The following is a 9,880-nucleotide window of genomic DNA, read 5'->3' as shown; positions in this document are numbered from 1 at the left end:
GCAGGTGCCCCACTGCTTTCCCCTGGTAAGTCCTCCCCTCCCAACAGTATCCAAAACGGTATACTTATTGTTGAGGGGAATGGCCACAGGGAATGCCTGCACTGCCTGCCGGTTCCCTTTCTGTCTCCTAACTGTTATCCATCTGTTTTTTTCTTTTATCTGGAGAGTGACTATCTCTCTAAGTCCTGCCAATAACCCCCTCTGCCTCCCGAATGATCCGAAGTTCATCCAAGTCCAGTTCCCTAACGCGGTTTGCGAGGAGCTGAAATGGAATCATTTTTATGCAGTTAATCAGCTAAGTAGTTGAAATGAATTTGAATTAAATTTATTGTCAAGTGTACCGAGGCACAGTAAAAAGCTTTGTCTTGCAAGCCATATATGCAGATCACATAGTTAAGTAGTATAGATAGTAAATAATAGGTAAACAGCAGCAAAAACAAAAACACAGGTACAGGCAAATGTTAAGAGTTTGAGAATCCATTCAGTATTCTAACAACAGTAGAGTTGTTATGAAACCAGCTGGTGCACGTGTTCAGGCTTCTGTACCACCTTCCCGATGGTAGAGGTTGTAGAAAAATGTTGCCAGGGTGGGATGGATCTTTAAGAATGCCGGTGGCCTTTCTGATTGTGGGCCTGGTAGATGGATTCTATAGATGGGAGGTTGGCCTTATATGACTGGATGGGCCAAGTTCACCACTTTCTGTAACCATCTCTGATCTTGAATGGTACAGTTGCCATACCTGGTAGTGATACGTTCAGGCAGAATGCTCTCGATATTTGCCGTCGTGCCAAATTTCCTCAGCTGCCCATGGAAGTGGAGATGTTATTGGGCCTTTGTAACCAGTGCGTCCACATGAAGAGTCCAAGAAAGCTTGTTGTGGATGACCATTCCCAGGAGCTTGACACTCTCCACTACTTCCACCTCTGTGCTGTTAATGTGTAGAGGGGCACAAATAACATCCTGCCAAAAGTCAATAATGAGTTCTTTGGTTTTGTTGGCATTGACAGCTAGGTTGTTCACAGTACACCATTTTTTCCAGGTCTTCCGCCTCCTGGCTGTAGTCTGTTTCGTCGCCATCTGAGATTCGACCGACTATAGTGGTGTCATCAGTGAACATGTAAATGACATTAGTCTGGTATTTGGTGACAGTCGTGGATATACAGTGAGTACAGTAGGGGGCTGAGTATGCACCTCTGGGTGGCTTCGGTATTGAGTTTTTGTGAGGATGAAATATTGTCCTCAGTCTTCACTGTTTGTGGCCTGTGTCAGGAAACTGAGGATCCAGTTGCAGAGAGTGGGACTGAGCCCGAGATCACTAAATTTAGTAATCAGTCTCAAGGGGATAATAGTGTTGAAGGCTGAACTGTAGTCAATGAGTTGGATTCTTATGTAGCTGTTCCTGGTGTCAAGATGTTCTAGGGAGGAGTGAAGAGCAAATGATATGGCATCTGACGTGGATCTGTTGATCCGATAGGCAAACTGGAGTGGGTCAAGAGTAGTGGGGAGGCTGGAGTTGATTAATGCCATGACCAGCCTTTCAAAGCACTTCATGGCCACTGAAGTTAGGGATACTGGGCAGTAGTCATTGAGACATGCTGCATGTGCCTCCTTAGGCACAGGGATGATATTGGCCCTCTTGAAATAGTGGCCTGCTGCAGGGAGAGGTTGAAGATGTCCGAGATGACCTCTGCCAGTTGATCTGCACACGCTCTGAGTGCACAGTCCAGTATTCCGTTTGGTCCCATTGCTTCCCTTGGATTCACATGAAGGAAAACTGATCTGACTTCAGATGCAATGACTGTTGGGATAGGTTCGTCAGGACTTGCCGGAATACGTGTTGCCTCTCCGCCGAAATTCTGCTCAAAGTGAGCATAGAAGGCGTTGAGTCCATCTGGGAGGGATACGTCATCGTCTGTTATCTTGCACTGCCTCTCTTTAGAACCTGTGATGTCTTTCAGTCCTTGCCATAGTCACCGGGTGTCTGTCTGGGTCACTGGTTTGGATGGCTATTGGTCCTTGTCCGTCTTAATGGCTCTGCGAAGGTCATACGTGGATTCCTTATATTTGAATGGTTCTCCTGATCTGAAAGGCTCATGCCTGGTTTTTAGCAGTTTCTGTATGTCCTGATTTTATTTAAATTTTATATCTTTGATATATATACTTAATTTTTTCTTCATTTTCCGTAGGTAATGAAAGGTTTATATATAATGTGGGATAGCACGGTGGCTCAGTGTTTAGCACTTTTGCCTCACAACGCCAGGGACCCGCATTTGTTTCTTACCTTGGGCGATTATCTGTGTGGAGTTTGCACGTTCTCCCCGTGTGTCTGTGGGTTTTCCTCCAGGTGCTCCAGTTTCCTCCCATATTTCAAAACATGTGCAGGTTGGGTGAATTGGTCATGCTAAATTGCCCATAGTGTTAGGTGCATTAGTCATTGTTAAATGTAGTGTAATGAGGCTGGATACTCCTCGGAGGGTCGGTGTGTACTTGTTGGCTGAGGAGCCTGTTTCCACGCTGTAGGGAACCTAATCTAATCTATAAATTGTTATTGAAACATACTGTTTTTAGGCTTAATGTTATTAAGGCTATATGTAAGGTACAGAGTGAGATGGCTGGTAGATTTAGGAAAGTTATTACCCAGCAGTATCAGTCAGATTTGATGGTGACTCAGGAAAGGTAAGAAAGCAGTTCAAAAGTCTCTGGTGGCTATTCCTCTATCAAATAGTTATTCAGTGTTTGGAACTGTTGAAGGTGAAAATAGTCTTTCTGATGAAAATGAAGGGCCAGTAACTGGACACATTGAACGATTCTTATGTTCGGCAGCGTTTAACAGGATTTAATAGAATTATTGTTATAGGGGACTCTCCTGTCAGGGACATAGACAGGAGACTGTGTTGGTGAGCGTAAATTTAGGATGGTTTGTTGCTTTCCTGGTGCTTGGATGAAGGACATCCCCAAACTTTGCAAGTATATTGTTAAAGGTGAGATTGAGAAGCCAGAAACTATTGTACACGTCAGTAGGAATGGCATTTTAGGAAAAAGATTAAAGTAGGACAGATAGACTTTAAGAGGTTAGGTAGAAGATTAAAAAATACAACCTTTTAAAAGTATAGTTTCTGGTTTACTCCCAAAGCCAAGCTCTCAAGAGGGAAGGAACAAAAGGTTATTGGAGAGAAATCGATTGCTGAAGAGCCTGGTACTGAAGTTTCGAAAAATAGGAGGCTATCTTATTAAAGCCTATGAAATATTTAAATAGATAAGCGGGATAGATGCAGATAAGATGCTAGTTGGGCTGTCAAGAACCAGGGGACAGAAATTGGGGGGGGAAACAAAAGGCAGGTGCCACTTGGATCCAAAATGAGGCAAATTTCCTTTTAGTTGTGAATCTTTCAAATTCTCTAAAAATTGGAAACCTATGCATGTTAAGAGTTTGTGGAAGTTTGCACTCTCTTGTGTGAATGTCAGTTGAAGCACCATTAGTTGTAAAATCTAAGTTTTTTAATGTGAAGGTGTAAACTTAAGGCCAGCCAGTTTGGGAACTAAGTGATCTACTCATGTTCCCACATTCAAAGGATGTTTTCCTGTATTCCATTTCTAGTTAATGTAAGCCTCAATAACATTACATTTATGTTGGAGCTTTAGCAAAAGAAACATTTCAAAATTCTTTAGGAAAAGACTCCTGTTTTCTATGTTCAAAATTTTTGGTTTCCTGTTGGTATGTTCAAATTAAGCATTGTCAATTACTGCATCTTGATGAGACCAAATTTACTGATCTGTTTTCAGTGGGAATACTTTCCCATGTTTTATTAGAATTCCATAATTTGCTTCAAACCAAAAAATGCTATCATCAAAGAATTGATTACTGGACCCAGCTACAAGGCAATCACAAGAAGAATTGCCATGTCATGTTGATGCGAAAAATGTTAAATTGTATGCAGCGGTATCAATGGATTGCAGTGATGGAACCTGAATATTGTTTTATATTGTATCAAAATTCTTAAGTGATAATGGAACACTGTTTCTTCAACTTTCGGTCGTTAAAATTTTGCTTATTTTTGATATGGTTATGCTTTATGAGGCCTACTTATATAAACTGTCATATATCTTGGGATTAGTAATGAAATGTGTCCAAGCAAGACATTGACATCACCTATGGCTAATAATTGGTGAATCTAAGTTCACAAACTGAAATTAGTAAAAGAGAGATGTGGACATTTTTCTTTCAGTGGTGATTTTTTGTGATGTAGTTTCTGAGGAAATCATTTTGATCTTTCCCTCCCTTTAGTGCTAGTTTAGTGAGAAACATTATTGACTAGCTGATTGCACTTGGTTCTGAGGTCCAGCCGAGTGCTAATTAATAAAGGGCGGAAAATAACTTTTTTGGCAAGTGTCAAATATCTTTTGAAGGTTGAAGATTTGAAATTACTCTAGAGTTAATTGCCCCTCCATGCTGACTAAGTATCCTAAATTGAACTAATCCTCTGTTCGTGTTTGGCCTTTTAAAACTTTCTGTATTCATGTACTTGTGCAAATGTCTTTTAAATGCTGCACAATTTTACCCCGCCTCCACCATATTTGTCTAAACCTATGGCCTAAGTAGTTTGCATGTATTCCATATACTGTATTTATCTTTATTCTTTTAAAAATTGCTTTTGTCTGACTTTGTAATGTTATTTAACCTATTTTCCAATCAATTTGTTCAGAGATGTTATGACACATCTCTTGAGCAGGTGAGACTTGAACCGCGGTAATTTGGTTCAGAGATAAGGACACTACTACTGCGCCACAAGATTACTTTGTATCACACTGCTATTTGACCATTTTTCATTCCACTTGTCCTTTGCAGAAATGCAGTTCTGAGATTATTTATTTCCCTTTCTTCTGTTGTGTTCTGTACATCTAGAAGATTTTTTGCAGTAATTTCACGTCAATAGGTTTGTTTTGCACAAATGCTTCCAGATTGCATTGTTTCCAGTAAAACCTATTTAATTTTGTAGACTAACACTTTTATTCTTTTGATCAGGTATAACTATTTGACATCTTAAGTAAACAAGTAATTGACAAAGCTGAGAGAGACATTAATGCAAGAAATCAAAAGAAATGAGCATTTATGGTGCATTAATATGTGCAGTCTGGATGAGAATGAAAGCTTGATTGCAGCTTGGAGTGTGTTTGAACTTGTTAATTATGACATCCCCTTTTGTTTTCTGACAATTGGTTCTGTGCTGCACAAAGTGGTAGAGACTTCTGCGGGCATATACATTCATTTCTCTGTGAGATTCAAAGGGTTGTATTTTACAAATTTTATTGCATCAATCGGTGAAGGTACTATATAAAAGTTTTTCAGATTAAGGAATTGAGAAATGCATCCCAAAGATTTTTTTTCAGGCATTACCCCATTCCTAATTTTATTTTGAACAAAAAATGGATACTATTGCCATAGTTGACTGGAAATAATCCAATGGTGTAGCATTTTGCTCATGACACTTGGTGCTGATCTTTATTAAATTGAAAAGTATAATATTGCAAATGCTGGAAAACTGAAATAAAGCTAGTAAAAATACGCAGGCAATTGAGAAGACGTACATTGTTTTGCGCCTCTACAAATGCCAATGAGTGCTTCAGGTTAATGATCTTTGCACTTTGACTGCTTTCAAAAACTGTCTTCTAACTGAGGCCACTATGATCAATGGCTTTGAACAGTCCCAAAAATCATGCAAATAATGACTTCTAAAAATTTGGTGCAGATTTACTTTCTAATTGGAGATATTGGAAATACATCTTTTAAGATAAGAGATGGTAAGTGGGAGAACTCAAAAGAGCAATGTTAATTATTGGCAAATGAAATGAGAGAGAAAATAGGTTAAAAAGAAGTAGTTTCTTAATCTTGTGGTTAAACGTTAAAATTTAATATCTCAAATATTGAATGACTTAAATAGAGATTGTCAGAATGAAAAGCAAGTCGCGTTTGGGGCTTTTCACTTTTTTGCCAAATCATTTCACAAAAAGTGGTTTACATTTAAAATATAATCATTTTTTCTTTATTTAAAGAACTAGTCATATTTGTTAATGTAAGGCAATTAACATCTCCAATAAAAAACAATCTAATCAATATCCATTGACATTCAGTGGGGTTCCCATCACATAATTCCCCACTATTGACATCCTTGGGGTTACCATTGGTCTGAAACTCAACTGGACTTGTCTCACAAACAGTGGCTGCAAGAAGCTATGAATACTATGGTGAATAACTCACCACCTGACTCCACAAAGCTGTCCACTATCTTCAAGACACAATCCGGAGTGTAATGGAGTACTCCCCACTTACCTAGATGGATGCAGCACCAAAAACAGTCAAGAAGCTTGACGCCATCCAAGACAAAGCAGCCCATTTGATTGGCACCACATCCACAGGCATCCACTCCTTCCAGCACTGACGCTTAGTAGCAGCAGTGTGTACTATCAATAAGATGCGTTGCAGAAATTCACCAAAGCTGCTTCGACAGCACCTTCCAAACCCACGACCACTTCCATCTCGAAGGACAAGGGCAGCAGATACATGGGGACACCACCACCTTCAAGTTCCCCTTCAAGTAACTCACCATCCTGACTTGGAAATATATAACTATTCCTTCACTGTTGCTTGGTCAAAATCGTGGAATTCCCTCCCCAGTGGCATTATAGGTTAATCTAGAGCATGTGGACTGCAGCGGTTCAACAAGGCAGCTCACCACGACCTCAAGGGTAACTAGGGGTAGGCAATAAAATGCTAGTCCAGTAGAGATGCCCACATCCCACAAGTGAATCTTGTTAAAAAGCGTCTATGAAAAGGAAATTAATAAATTGCCAGTGAAACCTACATCCTATGATTGAGCATTCCAGTTTTTTTTAAAACAAATAAATTTCCCAACTAGTATATGCCAAGATTCTATTGTCTTGTAGTTTTCAACTTTCATGTGTGACCGAACACACTATCAAATTGTCTACATAGCCAACATGTCCATTGTAATGGCAAAGTGTAAACAAAATTAATTTAACTAATTGGGAATAAACTATAAAGGACTTTTGTATAGTACTGAAGATGAGGCAGATGGATTTAATGATGTCATGTACTCTTGCCATCCCTCAAACTTTTTATTGCTGTTTAAATGTAAACAATAAACTTGTCCAGTGATTGAAGTGTTGCCAGGCATGTGATTGCCTTTGGTCTTGTGGGATTATAAACTTGCAAAAAAAAGGAAAAAATAGCAAGAGTAGATGAGTAATAGGTTTGCTGTATTACAAACAGAGGAGGGATGATGGGATGATCCTCTCTTTTTCCCAATTCTAAGCTAACCATAAGCCCTTAGTATCGTAAATGCTGTCATCATCAAATTGCTCGCTCACATGGTATCAAAAAACAACTGAAGTCTCTGGATATTGCAAAGCTATTAACCCTGACAATACTGTACCATCATACTGAAGAGTTGTGCTTCAAAGCTTGTTGCTCATTAGCCATACTGTTCCAATATCGCTCCAACACTGGCGCCTACCTGACAATGTGGAAAATTACCCAGGTATAGTAAAGTTTGTTTTAGTTGGCACCTTATGAACCAGTATTCTCGAGAAACCAACAAAAATTAAATAATTCAAATACCAGAAGTCTATTATCATGATCTCGGTGATGTCCAAGTAGTCAGTTGAAGGTGCGAGTGAGAAGACTCCCTGCTAGTAGGTTTTGTTTAAGGCAAAGTTATTTTATTATTTAAGTGATTTATGCTTAAATTAAAGTATAACAATGATGTGTATATCCCCTGCATTACTTTGTGTTTTTACATTGATTAGTGGTGCCGGTTTATATTGGTGCCAGTTGCTGTATATCTTTTATGCACACAATGCCAGGATAAATCCAACCCAGCCAATTGCCACCCCTTTGGTTTATTTATCAAGCACCTGCTTAATGATTGTCTGCTTTAGTTTGGCCAGGGCTACTCAGCTCTTAACCAATTACCATCTTGGTCCAAATATGAACAGAAGAGCTGAACTGAAAATAAAATGAGAGTGAATATCCTTGACGTAAGGGTGCATTTTATCATGTGAAGTCAAGGCAACCTCACAAAACTAGCATCAGTGGAAATCATGGGAAAGACTGGTGGAAGTCATACCTAGTACAAAGGAAGATGGGCTTACAAGTGACAAATAACATTCATGCCACACAAATGCAGACAATGGCCATCTCCAGCAAGAGGATTTGCCCTTGACAATATCTAAATTTCCTAGTACCAATGTCCTGGGGGGCTACCATTGTCTGGATATAACTTGTCCAGCCATATAAATTGCTGTGGCTACAAAAGCAGGTCAGAGGCTAGGAATCTTGCAGCAAGTTGCTCATCACCTGACTTCCCAAATTCTGTTCATATAAAAGACATATCAGGAATGTGATGGGAAAGATGTGATTTAAGTTAGAAAAAGCAAATTTGAAAAGGGGAACAAAAAGCAGAGGAAACAGGCAAGTTGGCCTAAGAGCATGGATGAATTGGACCAAAGGATCTGTTTCCATGCTGTATGGTCCTATCACTCATTGGGAAAATGTTAGAAGCTATTAAGTACATTGTGATGATTTTTTAACTAAATTATGCCACAATCAGTAAGAGTAAATGTGATTTTTGTTTGAGAAATCCTATTTAAAATCATGTTTCATCAAATTAGCAATGAGCTGAGTATAAAGGGACATAGGTGGATGTACTGTACTTGGATTTCCAGATGCCATAGGAAGATCACTGCCAATAATAAAAACTGATGGTGTAGAAATAATGTTGACAAGCTAACAGAAAGTTGTAGGCAAAAATGAATAATTTTCTGATTAGCAAGATGTGACAAATGGTGTGCCACAGAGATTGATGCAGGGGCCTCAACTGTTTACAATTTATATAAATGACTTGGACGAAGAAACTATTATTTTTTCTGATAAAGATAGGAAAGTGAATTGCAAAGAGACCATGAAGGGATATAGGTTAAGTGAGTGGGCAAAGATATGGCAAATGGAATATAGTGAGGAAATGTACCAATATCCCCTTTTGGTGGGAAGAATAAGAAAATATATTATCTTAGTGAGAGATTGCCAAGCTCAGATGTGGAGGATCTGGCTGAACTAGTTTATGAATAGCACGCAGATAGAGGAAATAATTAGAAAGCTAATAGAATTGTTTATTGGAAGAAGAATTTAGTGCAAGAGTCAGAGATGGACAGCATGAAAACAGACTCTTCAGTCCAACTTGTCCATGCCGACCTGATATCCCAACCCAATCTAGTTCCACCTGCTAGCACCCGGCCCATATCCCTCCAAACTCTTCCTATTCATATACCCATCCAGATGCCTTTTACATGTTGCAATTGTATAGTAGGTGGTTATCTATCAGTTGTATAGGGTTTTGGTAGGAGCATATCAGGAATACTGTAAGCAATGTTGTTCTCCTTATTTAAGAAGGTTGCAAATTATTGGAAGCAGTTCAGAGGGTTACTTGACTGAAGTTGGTGGATTACCTTGTGTAGTAAGCTTGGCCTGGCTACACATTTCCTCTGGAGCTTAGAAACTTGACTAAAACAGGGATTTTAACAGGCTGGATGTGGCAAAGATCGAGTAGAATCTAGAACTAGGAGTAACTACTTGAAAATAAAGGAGTTGCCCACTTAAAATGGGATATGGAAGTTTGTTTTTTGAGGCTGAGATACTTTAAAGCCCTCTATCTCAAGGAGCAGAGGCTCTGAATATTTCTAAGGAAGAGAGATCCTTGATAAGCAAGGGATAATTAGTTATTCATATACGAGAAAATCAGATCAGCCAATTTTATTTTTAATGTTTGTGCAAGGTGGCCCACTCCAGGTCTTATCTGTTTTTAA

The 9,880-nt window shown here is 39.1% G+C and overlaps 1 protein-coding gene across 11 annotated transcripts in view; it reads left to right on the top strand.

The window, feature by feature from the left end:
- The window catches only part of LOC122557913 (nucleosome assembly protein 1-like 4), a 121,676-nt gene that overhangs the window by 16,430 nt on the left and 95,366 nt on the right, over positions 1-9,880 (top strand). Inside the window, exon 1 of one of the 11 annotated variants that reach the window (XM_043706130.1) lies at positions 1,147-1,163. The exons of 9 other annotated variants lie outside the window; for them this stretch is intronic. The gene's annotated coding sequence lies outside the window, so the exon portion shown is untranslated. Of the gene's footprint in view, positions 1-1,146; positions 1,164-7,465; positions 7,558-9,880 lie in introns of those variants that run through there. One more of the 11 variants, XM_043706131.1, reaches the window with a different exon arrangement.

The sequence above is a fragment of the Chiloscyllium plagiosum genome, chromosome 16 (assembly GCF_004010195.1).
Source record: "Chiloscyllium plagiosum isolate BGI_BamShark_2017 chromosome 16, ASM401019v2, whole genome shotgun sequence".
Classification (NCBI taxonomy): domain Eukaryota; kingdom Metazoa; phylum Chordata; class Chondrichthyes; order Orectolobiformes; family Hemiscylliidae; genus Chiloscyllium; species Chiloscyllium plagiosum.
The sequence above is the reverse complement of the archived record's forward strand: the minus strand, read 5'-3'. Positions and strand labels throughout refer to the sequence as shown.